The sequence below is a fragment of the Pseudopodoces humilis genome, chromosome 7 (genome assembly GCF_049639895.1).
Source record: "Pseudopodoces humilis isolate 2021_Gansu_Grassland_sample_001 chromosome 7, ASM4963989v1, whole genome shotgun sequence".
In the NCBI taxonomy this organism is placed as follows: Eukaryota; Metazoa; Chordata; class Aves; order Passeriformes; family Paridae; genus Pseudopodoces; species Pseudopodoces humilis.
The window spans coordinates 23581654-23600664 of NC_142206.1; the positions used below are offsets into that span (position 1 = coordinate 23581654).

Genomic DNA, 19011 nt, shown 5'->3' on the forward strand with positions numbered 1-19011 from the left:
AAGAAGCAGCATTGTTGGAAATTCTGCTGCTGTGGTAGATGTTTAAAATGAATCCATATGTCTTTAGACTGAGCTAGGAAATGTTAGGGTGGGTGGGTGCAGCTTGCATCTAGCAGCTTTATGTGTTCAGTTGCATTTCTGCTGATGAACAGCCCCCAGGACATGAGCACAAATCTTATAACTGCTCAGAGATATGGTTGTATATATATGTATATACTACAAAAATTCCTAAATAGGAATTATTAATACAGTAATGTAAATAATTTTCTTTAGGTGCTTACCTTTCTCTTTCAGCCTCTGCTCACATTCAAAATTATTGCTGGTACTTATTTTGGGAAGGTGTGTGCTGTTCTGAGGAGTGTAATCACCCTTTCTGAATGATCATTCTTGCATGGCTGTGTTTTTTCTGGTTTTCCTTTCCCTAAGTTTCTAATGTTACATTGGGGAAAAATCAATGCTTGATCCTAACTGATGGGTTACATGTTTCCCCTTTTTTTTTGTTTTGTTTTGTTTTTTTGTTGTTTTTTATAGGTAACAAATTATGCAGGCCTAGGACATTCTATTTACATGCAAGAGAAAGCATCTGTAGAAAATCAGACAATTGAAAAGTGCCTGTTCTGAAGTCACGAACACTAAAACATGAAGATTTATGTGTTAGGTAGTTTTGTTTTGAAAACAAATGACCTTCACTTCTCAAAAAGTGAGAAGAACGTACCCATCTTTCACTATTGGAGACAGGGTAAAGAAATCCATGGTAGTACTACTGTGTACTTCTTACTTTTACATATCCACATTTCTGCTAGGCCTCCAAAACTTGATGCACTTACAGAATTATCTTTGCATAGTAAGGGTTCTTTTAGTTCTTCTGCTACAAGTAGGGGCTCTGAAAACATGGACTCTGGCACTACTTCTCTAAAGGGGAAAGCAGGAAATGTAGCAGGATCATTGATTACAATATTTGTCTATCTCATTAATAATAAATCCATTCCTTGCTAAGTAACCTGTACATCAGTTGAAGAATCATTGGTTGAAACAAAATATGATGCTTTGAAATAAGGGAAGTATTTATAATGTTGTATAAATTTTCTTCTAAAATCACTAACAGTATCCTGAATTGGTCGAATTTCATAAAAGGTAGATGCTTATGTGATTCTTAAATATTTATATTCACTTTGAGTTAAGTAAGATTCTACCTGAAATCCAGTAACTAACTGAACTTACTGGGAAACGTGAGCAGGTGGCTCCTTAACTATTTCTTGCATATTTTTCTGAAATGTGGCTATTGATTATCAGTTACTGAGTCATCTGCCACTAGTTTCTTCAGAATGCCCACTCTGATTTTTCCTTTAGTGCCTATTTTAGAGTAGGTGGGAAGTGAGACAAATTCTCATGGATTTTGAGATTTGCTGGTTATTAGTCTTTAGCACTGAGATCTGAGAACCCACTGTTGTGGCTGTTAAACTGGAGACTGTTTTTAAGTAAATGTGTCCAGTTTTCCAAATTATAATGTGAGTCCAGTTACTGAGACAGCTGCAATAGTCAAATGGACTCAGATCTATATTTCTGCTTTCTTATTTTTCAGTCTTGCCAGGAATGTCTAAAATGTTTTATTTCAATCTGGGCATGTTTAGTATTGTTTGTCCTTCAAGACTACATGCAGAGTTATTCACTGCCTTGGAAACTGCCTTCAGGCAAGAAGGTATGATACTTATCCATTGATCAGGTATTTGTCAGGAGAAAAGACTAGTATAGAAGAAAAGAAGACTAAAATATTTCAGTACTTTTTAGAATGGGAATTGTAAATTGAGAAAAGTTATCTGGGGCCTCTAATGGGCATTTCTCAAAGTATCACAGCACAGGATCTTGAGTGGTGATCCCATTGCAAGATTTCTTGTGTCAAGAGAGATTATCTTGATTGTAAAATGTAACCAGTAGTTTTACTGCCATTCTTCCAGTTATCAGAGACACTTGTTATATGAATAAATGCAAGAATGCAAGATACCACATTTTCTGCCATTGCTCTCTACAACCTATTTTAGAAAGATGCCAAGACATTTTGTGTTTGGAACATAAGAATGAAAAGAGAGAGCTTTAGCATTCACATTTCAGGAGGAGTTTTTCCCAAATATCAGCTGAACATCATCTTTTTTGCATCTGATGTGAGATTCAAGTAAGTAGAACTAAAATATACGTTGGGTCGAAGCTGCAGTGCCACTTAGTCTGCAAGTGCTTTGCTGTAGGGAGGAATAGCTCACGAGTCTGAACAGTGATGGACAGAGCAGGCTTATTTGTGTGACAGCAATAGAGTGCAGCACAGTCATCATCCCAAGGAAAGGAAGTCATCTTTGACATCTTGAGTAGCTTCAAACTTCCAGCTGTCTTAGCTCTGTGCTGAAGAAAATGCATCATTGCTAGCTGAATTCAGGATGAACAATGAGAAACTAGATGGCTGAACAGAAATCTTCAGTAGTTTCCAACTCTTAGTGAAAAATTTCAGTTTAGATGATGCAGCTTGTGTCAGAGATATATGTGAGTGAAAGCCTTATGCCAGAAGAGGAATCCTTGTGCACAAGCTCTCTTGTCTGTCCCATATATGCATGCTATCCTTGTATCTTCAATATACTTAGTATAGCATGGTCTGTCATTTTGTTTTTAGAAAGGTGTGCTGGCTTACTGGCTGCTCTGTTAGAGGCAGAGTATTAGTGGCAAGCTGACAAACTGCAAGTTTTGATAATGAGTCTTTACCAATTTAGAGCAGATTTATAACTGATTTAATGGCTTGGATGCAATGGTAAAGTCCCAGGTAGATTTAAGATTATGTATACTGTGTTTAAAACTATATCACTCTGGGATTTTTACATTGGTTTGACTAAATTGCTTATAATATAGTGTGGAATAACTAGCTTGAGTATTGCTGAAATCCATGCAAATGAGCAGGCAGTTTGGGTTTTTTGTCCTTTTCAGCAGCACCTCAAGGAGATCTTGAGTGAGCATGTGGATGAGAGGATAATGTCATGCTTGTGCATGGCTGGTGCAAAGGCTTTCCTTTGCAGAACATTTTTTTAACGCTTGTATGCTCTGTATTCTCTCAGAACTGAATACTCTCCCAATTCATGTAAGAACCCAGGTGACTGTCCTATATTGTTTTTACTATAAATTAATTTGAATTTTTCAAAACCTTGGCTTCCTTTTTTCACCACTATCAAAATTGTTCTTTTGGGTTACTTTCAATTCTGCCTGCAGGCTGGTTTGTACTGCACTTTTCACAAAAATAATGTAGTTGTTATCCACTAGATTTCAGTATTTCACATGTCAAAGTAAAACTGTTGTCCTTCAAACATCACTTAAAATTCAGGCTTTCACTGAACCATGCATATTCTCTGCTATTTTTGTCCCAAACTATGCAGTTCAAAAGATATTCCAAAGTAGGCATGCAATCCACAAATTTTTTAGACTCTGTTGGAAAGGGAATATTCATGCTTTTTCCAAAGCAGAGGAGTTTGTAATTCAAATCAAGCACTTAGCAGACAATGTCCAAATCTACATACAAAAACATAGCATCTTTCTTAATATATGTAGAGATTTGCAGAATGGACATCAGGCATCTTATTATCTCTGCAAAATCTCACAAGATAGACAAGTTTTGATAAATGTTTCTTCAGAAGGCAATGAAATATTGATCTTTTGGGAAGAGAGAATGTAGTTTGAAGATCACTTCTAGCTTTTGCATTTTGTGTAGGCACAGTACAGTGTAAAAGTAATTCTCTAATTTATAGTTTTTTAGTCCAAAGCAGAGCGCCATCTGAAAATATTTTTTGCTTACTTATCTATATTTCCTTGTTACTTGTCTTCAAAAATTTTCTGTTCTCCATTTAAAACTCTGAATTAAAAAATACTTGGATGACAAGTCAACTTAGTGACAAGTTGTATTTTTTGTTGGTTGTGTTTTCTTGCATGTGATTGTTCAATGACTGTACAATGTGTAGTGCAATTGAGCACAAGTTGAAACAGTAAAAATTCCTTGCATGGTCCTAAGTGACATTAGAAGTGATACCTTTGAATATATCAATATGCAAAATCTTTTTGGGGAAGAAAAAGGATTGTATATTCTCTAAAGCAGTTTTGGCTGCTCAGAAATCCATGATTATATGCATTGGAGACTTAGGAAAAGTTAAGTGAGAATATTCTGATATTTATGGACTAAAGCCACCCATGATACACTTTGGAATATGCATTCAGTGCCACAATTTGATCACTATCAGAGACTAGCTGTAGGTGGTACTGTCTATATTTCACAGTGTGGAAGCTGCTATGACACTAATTGTCTGATATAGAATTTCCTTTTGAATTTCTTTGGGTTTAAAATTATTTTGTCATTTAATTCAAGACTAAGTTTAATAGGCATTTCTTGGGGAACAAGACTAGAACACATATTCCTGATCCTTTTTTGTAAGAAAAATAATTTAGGCTGTGCTTAGGTAATAATAGCGCTAATTCCGCATATGCTGTTGTCTTCCTAAATTTCCAGGGAGCCTAAACCATTACCTCAATAATGAGAAATTTGAAAAAATATCAGGATTTTTGGTTTGAATGCCAGCACTTTTGTATCTACGTGCACATGACATTAACAAAGCTGCCTGACTTGGGTGCTTCTCTGAGTTCTGAATTGGCTGCTGCATTCCTGATACAGGTGGAAGTTGCAACTTCCACTTGTATGAAAGAACTTCTCTGGTAGCTCCTGTAAGGTAGTTTGGTATCACCACATAAATGTGGGATACACCAAGGAGAAGCAATAGGCAGGAGCATGCGGTAATAAATCTCTCATGAAAAAATGATGCTTTTTAATGTAAATTAAGCTGCTTTTGAGTTTGCAAACTGTCTTACTTGTGTACTAAAAAAAAAGAAAAAAAAAAAAAAAGACTGTGCTACTTTGAAGTCTTTTTTCTATGAAGATTTAGGGATTTGGGTCTTCAATTACACTTACTCTGCTCTTTCCATGCCAGAATGTGAAAGGGGTGGGGTGGGTGGAGGGAGAAGAGAGGATGCTGCATAGAAGTGCATTTATTCTGTTTTTAAGAAAAAGAATACATAGGAAAAGGTTTAGTTAGTGTTTAAACACTGGCAAAAAGGACTGTAGGGAAAGCAGACAAGCTATGGCAGGTCACCATAGCAATTAGTATCAACCAATGAGAAAGGTCATGCTTCCTGGTTTAGGACAATACTTGAAAAGGGAGAAGGGTTTAAAAAGATTTCTGTAATTCAATTTGGGCTGGAGGGGGGAGAAGGTCAAACCAAGAACTTAATATATGGATGTGTGTGTCCAAAAGCAACAAGGAAGACTTTACTAGTTCAGTAGTTATTGAAATGGTGGTGGATGTGGGGATTCCCTGGGAGGAAGTTTTTTGTCTTGTTTCTGAGTTGCTGCCCAGATTTTGTCGGTGAATAGTGTTAGACGTTTGTGCATTATTAAGGTGGGCACAAGCAAAGTGGAGTTGGAACTCATTTCAAAACAGTAACTGCTTCAGGTTTGTAGCTTTAATTATTTTCTTTGCTTGCATGGTATGACAGTGAATGAGGGTGTGTGTGTGTAAAGGAACTTGTCTTAGCAAAGGTCTCTTTAAGAGACCATGTATGGGTAAAGCAGTTCAGCTGGTTCAGCTCCTGCTCCTCCCTCCCAGGGAGCTGAGCAGAATCTCTTCTGCTGAAAGGGTTGTTCCACTTTCTGCTTTCTATATTTGTCCAGCAGAGCACACTGGCTCACCAGGCAGTGTGTCTGGCCTGGTGGGCATTTGCTGAGCAGAATTGAGAGCCAGGACTTACAGTCTCTGTTATGTCTGTCTGTCTGTCTCTGGGGACAACTGGTGTTCCAAGTGAAAGGTGATCTGTTTGCGTTGTCTGTTTTGTAAAATGCAGTTCATCCAAATTTGGGAGTGTAGGGACTGGAAGTGGAGGAGTTGTCTTGCAGGGACAGTTTGTAGTGGCATCAGAAAGACACAGATTTAACCTCCAAAGGAACTACTGTTTTCTGGGATGAGGATTTTAATCTCCCTTCCTGCTTTGGGGAGTGATTAGCCAAGGCCTGTATCCTTCCATAAAAGGTCTGTTGTCACTGTCTGCCTTGAAGATTAATGAAAGCTAGATCCTGTCCTGGAAGATCTGAGTGCTGTCTTTGCTTCTTATGGGCAATAGGGATTAATGAGGAGCTAGACCTTGGCCTGCCTAGTTTGGAATCAGGAGTTGGTGTTCAGGGATGGAGCTTGTAGGAAATACCTTGTTAGGAAGGGCTTGAAACTTGCAGCTAAGACTTCCCTGACTGTATGTGTGTGTTAACTTTGTATTAAGGCCCTGCACACATTGGGATGACTATTTACAATTGCTTTATTTAAATAGTAGATGAGATGAACAAATAGTGCAGAAAGTCTGTTAGCTGCTACACTGTAGTAAACTGTTGATACAATCTTCTTTGAGTACAAGAAAGGTGCTCAAAATAGTGGCAGCAGTTGAATACACTGTTAACTGTGGCAATAATTTTTTGAGAAGGAGAGGGCAATTGTCTGTAGGATACTTTTTCTGAATTTTAAGAAATACTGTCCCCTTAAAAATTCTGCTGTCTTTTGAATATCTATACAAATAGGCATCAGCCTTTTGTTTCTGGGATTTGAGGGGGTAAAACATGGTTTCAGTTGTGAAATTGATTTTAGCAAGGGTCTGCCTTTTTTCTTGAGGACCATGTTCCATAAATTCAGTTTGAATTCTTTTTCTTTCCTACCACTGCAGTGTCTTCAGTGTATTTCCTCCTGAGAAACCTGGGTGTCTCTTGAATTTGGAAGGAGGACATTTTGGACACAAGCTGGTGGATCTCAGCTGCCTGGCAATGTCTGGATTGTACTGATGTCTGCAGGCAGGGACCTGTGATTGATGTGTGACAGAGGGCCATCTTCTTGAACTGATTGAACTCAAGCAACTTAGTTGTGTGGCTGTTTTCTGATCATTCTTTGTTTAATGGGGGCACACTGCAGTAGTTTTTTTCCATCTTCGTGTGGAAAACCTATGGAATTTGCTGTAAATATGCCGCCTGTGAGATGATAAGCTTGTTACCTGAAGTGTCTTTTGGTATTTTGCCTAATTCTAGCATCCTCTGCTAGAATTAGGTCCTCTGCCTGCCTGTCTTCCCACTTTTCCACTTGCTGACTTCCTAGCTGACAATCTGTCATTTATATGAGTAACCAGTTAAAAGCAATTTTTGGTACTGTTTGAGGCCAGTGATTGGAGTTTCATGATTCCTCAGCTTTCAAGTGTTTTCTTGTAGCATACTCATCTTTTCCTCCAGGTAGTCTTGGAGCAGGAATATGATTAGCCAGTTTCAAAGGCCTCTTGGAGAAGTACACTATTGCATGTTTAAAAAAATGTGCATGTTTAAAATTATTGCATGTTTAAAAATAGTGTGTCTGTTCTGTGAAAGATACCATGATAAATGAATAGAACTCTGAATAAATAATAAATATATGTGCACCAAGGGTATTTGAGTAGTAGAATGGCACTGGGGAATTTCAATCATAGCATTTTGTTGGAATCTTCCTAAAGGCAATGTATGAGAAAGTGGCATTGTTCAGAGCTAAGTGAAGCTGTCAAGACAGGAAATCTTGTTTGCTGTATATACTTCTGTGTTTAAGGGAGAATACCCAATAATCCATTCTGTCTTGACTGTGTTACCCTGTCTGCAGAAAAGGTTTACTCAGGATGGGAGACAAATGAAAAATTAACTTTTGTCTAATGTCCTTTGAAGGTACTGAAATTACACAGGAAGGCATAATTTTTTTATGTTTTTCTTGCCCTATTGCTTTTTTTCTTCTTTTACAAAAACAAGCCCTTTTAAAAAATACTCTAATTATGCAGTTCAGTAATAAAGTTAGGCTGAGGGTGAACATATGGGAAGATTACAGGAATTTTTAATTAAGTCCAGTATGCATTTCAAATTGATGAAACTTAAAACTGCTATTGTGAAGTAATTACAGGTATTAAAATCCAGAAAGAATAAGGGAAAATTGGAAAATGTTTACTTGTTATTTTAAGAAGTTAAATCATATTGTTTAATCAAGAATATGGAGTCTCTAATATCTGAGGCAATCCCCTGACAAAGAATTGGAGCAGTGAAGATGATAATGTGGAAGGATTTTATATAGTTCTTACAAGCATATTGTTTTCTTAACAGAACCAGTGGAAGCCTTGTTTATGATTTGAGGCCTTTAAAAAGGATCAATCAGTGGAGATTTAATTGTGTGAAATTCAGTACCTAAATCTGGTGATCTAGTTCCATGAGTAATTTAAATGAGCATCTGCCAGTATTGCTCTGAAAGAGGCTTGTGCCATTTTTATGTGTTTTTCCTTTCCTTTGTACTGCCAAGAACATCTATGTGGTTGTGCAGTGAATTGAATCTAGGAACATGTCTGGGTTAAAACTCTTATTTTCCTGTTGCTGGTGGTGGACAAGATCATACCTTGACCATTTCCTTTCTCAGGCTTGTTACACAGAGGTGGGGATGGACAGCTGGAGAGAAGTGTTGTGCACTATTCTTTTGGCAAGAACACCAGCTTAAACTGGATCTATAGCAGGAGTATCTCAATCTATTCCTTTTGTATTTCTTTCCCATTTCCATTGAATGTTTATGGAGATCTCATATCCAGTCTTCTCAGTTGTATAACCTGAAAATATTAAGTGAGAATTTTTTGCTTGTGTTGCCTGCTGGTGCACATGTAATTTGGCTCTAGACGGGGAAGTCTAAATGTTGTCTTAACATACTTCCTAATGAATGCAGTATTTGGTACACGCTGTGTTTGATGCTGCTCTACAGAAAGCCTGCTCTTCATTTGGGAAGAAATTGGTGAGCTTTTCTGATACGAGGACAGAGAGAAAATTATGTGCCGCCTAGACTGTCACATGTAAGGTTTTGGAAGTACAAGGTGCCTCCAGAGTCTAGGTACAAGGTATAGAGAATCCAGAAAGATATTCATGTCTAATCTGCATTCTCATGCAGCCAAAGCTATATCATAGCACTTGTTTTTGCCATAAAGTTTATGGAGTCTCTTCCTGCTAGCACTGGAAAACTGCTAGGAGGTGTCATACTGTGCCTTCCAGTAAAAGGAATGGAAATTAACTGGTAAGTGTGTAAGTGAGGAACATCTGAAAATACGTGCATAAGTAAAGCAAGTACTGATTCTCTAGTTCTTGGCAAAATACATTGACACTCTTGATCCTGCTCTACTCATCCAGCTAAAATCTAAGATCAAGTTATGTATCCAGCCTTGTACAGCAGGGAAGTATCTGAGACCTTGGGAATAGAGAGGAGCAAGCAGAGCTTGCTGTGCTGACATAAGAATCAGTGGGCATCAACCACTGGAGATGGGCAGCCTAGAGAGGGTGTGTCAGGGTCACAAATGGACCATGAAGGTAGCTTGTGGAGTAAAAGGCTGCTGATACCAGTAGGGAAGATGTTCCATTAGTTGTATTCACATGTTTGTAACTAGGAATGAAAATTTAAGACAGAGGAAAGTTCATCTGAAGTGTGGCATTACATTTGTGATTGGTAGTCACACAAAAATGTTGCTTCATGGCACATATTCGTGCGTTTTCAGTAGACTGTAAATGAATGCAGATTTTTTTTTTAATACCATTTTTTTGGTATTATTTACAGTTGTATGTTTCAGATACTATATAGAGATACTGAAGAGGGGAGAAATGTTGCAAAAAAGAAATCAAAGTATATACAAATGATGCTACAAATGGTGACAAATGAGAAACCTTCAGACGTCTGGACTAGGAGCTTAATAAGAACTGCTTTGCAGTGAAATGGTTACATTTTATTAAATTTGTGGTTTACAGCAAAAGTGGGACGTTTCTAAGTTGATGTTCCCGCAGCAATGCCAACATTTGCCTCAGATAGAGAAATAGTATAAAATATTTTTTTAAAGTTTTAGCTCTATACACCCATAATTAAATCTCTTCAAGTGTTAATAAAAATTATTTTCTGTTTAAAGTGATTTGAATCAGTATTCATCGGTTATTATAGAGCAGTAACTCCGATTCTTTGCAGATGTAAATGAGAGTAATTTGTATCCATTTACTTCTGTAAAGGATTTACCGTATGCCTGTTAGAAAATAAAGATAAAAATAATTGAGCCTATTTTTACTCTTTGGTTTGCAGGCGTGGTAATGGCAGATTCTGCACGGTAGAGTTCATGGCAAGTATTTGTCTAATATAAGCCAAGCAAGACAAACAGGCTTCAGGTAAATCAGTATTTCTTAGTTGTGCTTCTCTGAAAGAAAATATAAATGTTTATGGTTCAACATTTTGCAGATACAGAATTTCAGACCTACTCAGAATTTTGTATACAGCTCAATTCTGACCTTTCAAAATTGGGACACCTTAAAATTATTTTCCTCCTGAAGTAGCAATAGATACTGCAAACAGTCATGTACACCATGTCCTTCTTTGGCATTTTGGGTGTGGTAATACGGAATAGTGATTGCATTTGAGGATCTTTGTGGGGAACCTGCAGTATATTTTTATTCTGTATTTGCTTTTGAATCTGTTCCCTTTTGTACAATCAGAAAAAAGGTGTAAGTATCTTGAATTTTTAACACAGGGCTGTGCAAGCTCTATCTGTCTAAACATTGCACAGGGGTGGGTTTTCCACTGACATTTTTTTATCTTGCCTTTAAAACAGGTAAATTGGAAGTGTTAGTGTTTGAATCTTGTGGCTGAGATGGATGAGGTTGTTAAAGTTCAGCTAAAGTTCTGTTGCTTCTAGGAGTAAACTTAGTGGTTAAACCAAGATATTGTTTGTGCTCACTAAAACTCAGCCTTTTACCCAAAGGAGCCCAAACTCTGCTCTGTGTGATAGGCCTTCCTGTGGCATGTAGAGTCTCCATGATGCAAAACATGAATGCATGCTTTCGACCTTCATTCAAAAAGTAAATGAAATGTTGCTTTAGTTTGTACGTTCTCTATTTGCAGCTCCTGGTGTATTTTGAGAGTCCCTTAATACCATAATCTGGAGAGAGATACAAGCTAAAATCTTTTGTTGATGAGATTCTTTGGCTTTATTAAGAGACAGGTGTTTTGTGGAAATTTTTTTTGTGAAGTTGTTCTTGAGGTTTTCAGCTGAGATGCAACTGTAACAATGTGATGATACTCCTGACTCTGCTTAAATACATTTTGTCACTAGTTTTCAAAATACCTTTTCACAAAGAAATAGTATTATTGTTTCTTTGTACATATTTGTCCATATTGTACAAATGGAAAATCTCAGAACCAAAAAGTTACTATTCAGCCACATGGTTAATAATAGAAGTTGTCTTCTAAGCCCCAGTCCCATGTTTTCAACAGTAGATCATAGGATTGGTTTGTATTGTTAAAGTGTGTCTTTGACACTTTCATTTTGGATTGTGAGACTTAATAATCAATCTTGGAGGTGTTTGGGCTGTAAATGCTGACTGGACGTGGAACAGACATTGCAAATATGATCAACATCCCAAATCCTAACTAATTTATGATGTCCTTGTTAGAGCAACTTGAAGCATAGCATTTTAAATGTTTTTCTGTCTTTTTGTCTTTTTCTGCAGCGGACCCAAAATATGCTTCTCTTCTATTCTTCATTCTGTTCTTCCTATTACATCTAAAGTTGAAAAAACTTAGAACATACTGTCATGAGTAATTCAGCTTGCTAACTGTATAATTTGTCTGCTACCCTGTATACCCTTTAGTATTCGTGCTAGCAGCACTGAGAAAAACAGTATTTGACAGCTCTGTCTGCCAAAATAAATTGAGCAGGCACAGTGACTGAGTTGTGGCCTCACATTGAACAAGTAGCTTCTGGTGCTGAGAGGTTTGGGTGGTGTAAAGATTGCAGCAGAAGGGCACTTCTCAGATAAAAAAGTACATCTTCTCGGGTAAGGTTTTTATACCCTAGGAGTTGCCTCTTGCTATCTCTGTTGTGTTGTTGGCTCTTTAGTAAGGGTTGCTTCGAAGTGACACTTTCTGTGGGTTGTGGCCTGAGCTGTGCAGTGATTGAAATTTCCTCTGGTCTGTGTAGGAGTCTGTAATCTGTGTAGGGCACTTGCTCCGTCACTCTTTGATGCATTATTATCTCCCTCCTGTACTTCTTCCAAAGAACTAGTTCTTTCTATATTTTCAAATTTTCATTATTGGTCACATGGATTCCTAAAAGTATGTACATCTGCAGTGAGTCCAGACTGAATGTTGATTTATGTGAGAGACTATTGACGCCAGGATGTATCTGAGGTTGAGCTATATGGTCTGTTTGATCTGCTGGCCTCTTTAATTGCCAGTGGTAACCTTGACATCCCATAAACATTAGTTCCTGGAAAGTGTAATGAGAAATCAGAACTAACTGGTGTAGACAAAGTGCTGACTGTGACAGTAATTTCATTGATCAGAATCCATTTAATGATCTGGTATTCTTTTAGATGGTGCTGGTGAGACACAAGTTTTACCACTTAGTAGAAAAGTAGTATTACTAGATTTATTAGGTTTATATCCATTGTCTTTAGTGGATAGAGCCACTTGTTTTCATTACCAGCTGCAGTTCTATTTATATTATATTGCATATCAAAAGTTGCAACTGTTCATCGGTAGAGCTGTTAAATCTAAGTGTTAAACCTGTGTTTTTCTACATGGAGTACTCTGGTAGTGTCAGTAGTTACCAGCTTTGTGCAGTAGTTGAAAGTGACAGCTGCAGTCAGCTGCAGCACCTTAGTTGGGACAACTTCAGGAAAGTCTTATAAAAGCTGTGATGAGAGGTCTGAATTTACCCTATTAATTGTTTTGCTGACTGCACTAAGAACACTCACATAGCTTTGAGAACAGCTGGCTATCAGCATCAAATGTTGGCTGAGGAGAACCTACTTTGCACGAGAACTTACTGCCCCATCAGTTAATTACAGACATGACCATGCTGCACACATGGCTAGCAGCACCCAGCTGTATGTATGCATGTACTTTAGTCCAAGGGATCCAAAACCCGATTTTTCCGGAGAAGAAACACTGTTGTCAGATTCTTTGGCCTTTGGGTCAGGTTTGTCTGATGTATGAACTTGGATAAATTATTTAGTGTATTTATGTTCTGCATGCAATTAAATAAACCATACTAAAACAATTTGTGATTTAAGAGCTCTCTCCCAGGCTTTCTACAGGTGGTTGTCAGATTTGCTGCTTGGTTTTTGAAGTTTTTATTGTCTTGGATTTTGCCTTTGATTTGGTGAAGTGTATATTTTTTCCCAAAGGAAGAGGGTTCCTCTGGCTAAGTTAGCTGCACTTTTGGTTTCTTTGAAGTTTTTAAATTAATTCACCAGAGTGTTACAGTTACATGTGTGAATTAAAGATTTTCTTTTTAACATCAGAAAGTTTTTGTAGATATTCTTTAGTATTCACAAGACTAAATAGCTGTGTATTTAATTTTATTTTTTTCTGAAAGTTGATTATCAAAGGAGTATTATTTAGCATATAAGCAAAAATTTTTTGTTACATGTTGTTTTGAAGACATTAGAAGTTAGGCATGAAGAAGTTCTGTTAGCAGGAATCTGAGACTCGTTTTTTTGGCAATAAACAAATATTTTGTAATTAAACTGCAGAAAAGCAGAGGAATCTGGCTGAGATGGAAGAAGGTAATGTTTGCCTCAGTCACTGTTTGGAGCTTCATAATCCAGGATGTTGTTGTGAAACAGAGCAAAAATATGTAAAGTGTTCCCTGAACAACAGTCAGTTTTGAGTAATATTCTAGGAAAGAAGAATTCATAATTTTGAAAATACACATTCCAGATAACTGCATTATGTTTGTCAGGATTCATGGATTGAGTTTTGTTTTCAACAAATATAAGAAAATTAATTTTGTTCTTGTGTTTAGGATTCTTTGTTCCTTTAGAGGCTTTAGTACTTTATTAAATAAATTGAACAAATAGGAAGTATTTAGAAGAATTGAAAATTCTCTAGAGGTCTCCCTTTGAAAAAGAGGGTATGAATACATGTGATAAATAACCAAGTATATTACATGGCAAGCTAGAAGAGGATGTGGCTCGCTTATTCTCACTAATTAAAAAAATATAAAACAAAGGTTAAGTAGGGGGCCTGCAAAGCAGTCAAGATGTGGGAGCTCAGATAGCCTTGTATAATTCTTCTTGCTGGTGGATGTAGTTTTTAGTTCGGTAATTATAGATAAGTAAATAGATTTGGATTTTCTGTAAAATACTGCTAGACTGACATGAGTGTAGTTCTGCAAAATAACCCAGGAGGAAGCAGAGAATAAATTATCTGAGGGGGGGAAAAATGTCAAGAAACCTCACAACTAAAAAATCCCGTTTGTTTTTAAATATGGACTAGCTTGTGTTGAGAATCTGTTACTGAATTTGCAAAAAAGAGAGCTCTGAATCATGAAGTAGCATCTCCTATTTATGAGGTGCTAGTACAGAAAATCTGTATGGTTCCTGGCTTATGATTTGCTTAAGATGTAGAAATAACATTTTTTCCTTGTGTTCAGTTCTGTGTTCCCTAATTCAATGCTTTTTGATACATTTCCATTTCTGCAGTTGCACATTTGAGTTCCCCTCTGCAGGTTCATGGTCATCTGTTAGTGCTGCAGCTGTCAAAATAATGTCATGTAGGAGTTTAGGACTGTGGCTACTGCTGTTGGTAGCTGCTTCTGTTGTGACAGCCAAAAAGCCAGATAGATGCCATAAATCCACTGAACGTTGCTAGGAAGCTCCAGGACTTCTGTTTTCAGCCATGTTGTGTTTGCAGTCCATTTTTGGGCACCTTTCATTTACCCTTTATACTTGAAATATGCAGCTTCAGTTTTGATTCTGTTGAGGGCTGTTACCACCTCATGATGACTTCCTTTATTAGAAATACACTTTGCCTTCCCAGTCCTCAGTGCCTTACCAGGTTGAGTTCATGTAATGATTGTTATTATCTGATGTTAACTCTGGAGTCCTCAATGTGTGTTTTTCCTTATCTTTTAGAGTGAAGACTGGAACGACTGGAGGGAGGTGCATAGCTGCAGGTATGAACCAACTAAAGTTGTATCCTTCAGTTGAGTAGTAGAGCTTCCTTTCAAAGGTTTAGAGAGGAGTTGTTTTTACATTCAGTGATGAAAGCAGTCATTTTCCACTGCAGTGAGCAGTGCTCCCTGAACCTTAAACTCGGCAGTTTCCTGCCTTTGTACTGCCAAAGGGGGTTGGGAGTGTTAACAGTTCAGGTCTGTGAGTACTGATTCAATAGATGTCTTTAACTCCATCTGTAATTTAATAATTTTAGAAACATAGCTGCAAAATAGAAATGCCTGTCTTCATAGTAATTTCTTGACCAGAAAAAATCTGCAGTATTCTGTAGTACATGAAACTCGAAAGGTGAGTATTAGTGGAACAACTCCTTCTGGGCTGAGACAGGAACATAGTCCAGTGTGAAACTGCATGGAGTCAAATGCGAGGATCTTTTGGTCCAATTTTTCTAGTGCTAAAAGTCCAGTAAGGGCGTAGCTTCATGGGACAGCTGAGACAATTGCCCCTTCTCAGTTTCCAGCTGAGAGTTTAGTGCTGTGTCCTTTGGTTATGTTTGGTTCTCGTGGTAAGCTTGCATTATAGATAGAGTCAGCTTGACAACCCAGTAAAAAGCTCTTCTGTGACCTAGTTGTTTCTCTGGTTTAGGAAGTTGAAATTATTTACTGTGTGGTCAGAGGAGAACAAAAAAACCACATCAGACTGTTCATACTGTGCACCTCAAGAGTTTTGCTTCACTTCTGAGACAATTGACCTGTAACTGCTGTGTTAAGTAACACTATCAGTATCACCACAACCAAACTGGTGATTTTCATTCATCCAGTGAATTACCTCTGCTATGGCAGAAATATTTAAGGTGTACTTTGGTCTGTAGACAACCAGGGAGAATTGAGTTTTTATATTGTCTTGAGGAAAGAGTTGTTTTCTGCTATGGACAGATGTTTGCTACAGTTTTCATTAATTCATTGGGAAGGATTTAGTTATGTCTATATTAGAAAGAAAAACAAATTTGTCTTTGAAGTGCAGGATATCCTGTCTCTCCATATGTTACTCATGGGGTAGAAAGATCTAAAGTTGGTTAAAGAAATCCAGGAACGCCTTCATTTTCAAGCAATTTTTAGAGAGTTGGTGATTGACCTGGTTTGAGGGCATTGTCTCCAGGCATTGTGTGGGTTGCAAAACACTCAACTTCTTTTCTAATGACTGGTGCTCTGTATTTGGTGTTTCCTGCTCCTTTGCTGTCCGTTAGGACCATACAGAAGATTGGAAAGAGAGATTACTGATCACTGTGTTTGTGGCTTTTTTCCTGAAGAATTTGCATCTTTGGGGGCAGACTAAACTGATTAGGCCTAGTTTTTCAAACACATGGGATTCTCCAATTGCAAAACCCAGAAACAAAGTATTTGTTATTATATACAATATATTATATTGTCCAGAAACAATATATTTGGATTACTTAAATAACAAAACAATCAGATTATTTAAATAGCAAGATAATCACCAAGTTTCTGGTTGATGAAAACAAGTCGCTTTGATTTGGTGCAAGGTCCGTGATTTCACATCTTAAGAGCAAAATAAGGTTGAATTCATCTGTCTAAATGTGAATAAGAAAGGTGTCCAAATGGAAGAGAATTGAGTATTTTCTTGAACATCTAATAATAACGGTATATTAAATTGTTTGTATAAGTCCCAGTATGAAATGCCTCATCATAATTGACTCTACAGAGATATAGCAGAATAAAACTGCTGGCATTCTGTTTCTGGTCTGGTACAGAGAATAAAAATAAGGAGGTGTCAGCTTTGCTTTGAGATAAGGAGTCAATCCTACCTCTGTATTGACTCTTGTCATATACACATATACCATGCTGAAACATGTCGGTATTCAAATAAAATTTCTGCAGCTATGAGCCCCTTCCAAAATGGAAGTCTTTGGCATGGAGATAAAAATGGACGTCAGAAGATTGCTAAATGATATTCATGGAATCTTTAAGGTTGGAGAAGACTCAAGATCACAGAGTTCCACCATTAACCTAACACTGCCAAGTGTGTCACTAAAACTGTTCCTAAACACAGGAACATCTACATCTACACATTTTTCAAGTACCTCCACGGATGGAGATTTTAACACTTCTCTGGGCTGCCTGTTCCAATGCTTGGCAGCCCTTTCAGTGAATAAATTCTTCCTAATATCCAATCTAAATGTCTTCTGGTGTGATATGAGGCCATTTTATCTGGTCTTGTTACTTGGGAAGAGAGACTGACCCCTTCCTCAGTACAACCTCCTTTTTTAGGTAGTTGTAATGAGAATAGGGTCTCCCTTCAGCCTCCTTTTCTCCAGGCTAAACAACCCCAGGTCATTAAAGTTCTCCCTGTAAGACTTGAGCTCCAGATCCTTCCCCAGATCCATTGCCCTTCTCTGGATGTGCTCCAGCCCCTCAGTGTCCTTCTTGTAGTGAGGGCCCCAAAATTGGACACAGCACTTGAGCTGTGGCCTCACCAGTGCTGAGTACAGGGGAAGAATTACCGTCCTTGTTCTGCTGGCCACGCTATTCCTGATATAGGCCAGGATGCCTTTGGCCTTCTTGGCCACCTGGGCACTGCTGGCTCATGTTCAGCTGCTGTTGACCACCTTTCCTAGGTCCTACTCTGCTGTGCAGCTTTCCAGCCCCACTTCCCCCAGCCTGTAGCGCTACGTGGGGTTGTTGTGATCCAAGGGCAGGACCTCGCACTGTGACTCGTTGAGACGCACACAGCTGGTCTCGGTCCATCGATCCAGCCTACCCTGACCCCTCTGCAGAGCCTTCCTATCCTCTGGCACGCTCCCACACAACTTGGTGTTTCCTGCACACTTGCTGAGGATGTACTTACCTTCTTTCATATCATTGGTAAAGAAATTAAACAGGACTGGCTCCAATACTGAGCCCTGGGGATCACCACTGGTGACCGACCATCAGCTGGATGTAACTCCAGGCACCACCACTCTCTGGGCCCAGCCATCCAGCCAGTTAACCCAGCAAAGAGTACACCCATTCACATCACAGGAAGCCACTTTGTCCAGAAGAATGCTGTGGGAAACAGTGTCAAAGGCTTTATTGAAGTTCAGGTAGACAGCATCAAAAGCCTTTCCCTCATCCTCTCAGCAGATCACCTTGACACAGGAGATCAGGTTGGTCAAGCAGGACCTACCTTTCAGAAATCCTTGCTGTCTGGGCCTGAGCCCCTGCTTGTTCCTTGTGTGTTGTGTGATGGCACTCAGGATGATCTGCTCTGTGACCTTCCCCATCCCAGAGGTCAGGCTCATGGGCCAGATCCTCCTTTCAACCCTTCAGGTAGATGGGGTGTAACATTTGCTAACTTCTAGTCAACTGGGACCTGCCTGGTTAAGCAGGACTGCTGGTAAATGGTGAAAAGTAACTCGGTGTCTTGGTTTTGGAAGACAGGTGTCTGCTAGGGAGGGCAGGAGCCTCCTTTGGAATAAAAATGTAGACCCTCTCCCTCCAAATTATTATAATTTTGAAATCAAGGGGCTCTCAGGCAGAGATCTGGGGATAGGAATAACAGTTCTTTACTAATATGTATTACAAGGCAAACAAACAATAACTACAGCGTTAGCAAGAAAACAGAACCAGGGACCCTGTGACAGCTTTCTCGGCCGAGACGGGAAGGGAAGGAGGAGAGGCTTTGCTTCACAAGCCCCCTCGGGCGGGCAGTCCCGGTGCTCGTGCAGGGCTCTGAGGTACAGTGGGCTGGAACAGCAGGAATGAGCTGAGATCCTGGGCTGGTGGCTGAGGTGTATCAGCAGCTCCGTGGCAGTGCCTGGCACTGCCACACATCCCGGCAGGACAGGGGGTGCGAGGCCACCAATGAAGAGGGGGAAGAAGGAGAAGAAGCAGCAGCTCCGTCTGGGTGATGGCGAATTTGCTTCTCTGCAGCAACCACTG

At 38.7% G+C, this 19011-nt stretch overlaps 1 protein-coding gene across 9 annotated transcripts in view; it reads left to right on the forward strand.

Annotated features, from left to right (window-relative positions):
- Window positions 1-19011, forward strand: part of CELF1 (CUGBP Elav-like family member 1) — a 63131-nt gene that overhangs the window by 1411 nt on the left and 42709 nt on the right. For all 9 annotated transcript variants that reach the window (XM_088057910.1, XM_088057911.1, XM_088057914.1 and 6 more), the window contains exon 2: window positions 15035-15075. The gene's annotated coding sequence lies outside the window, so the exon portion shown is untranslated. The remainder of the gene's footprint in view (window positions 1-15034; window positions 15076-19011) is intronic.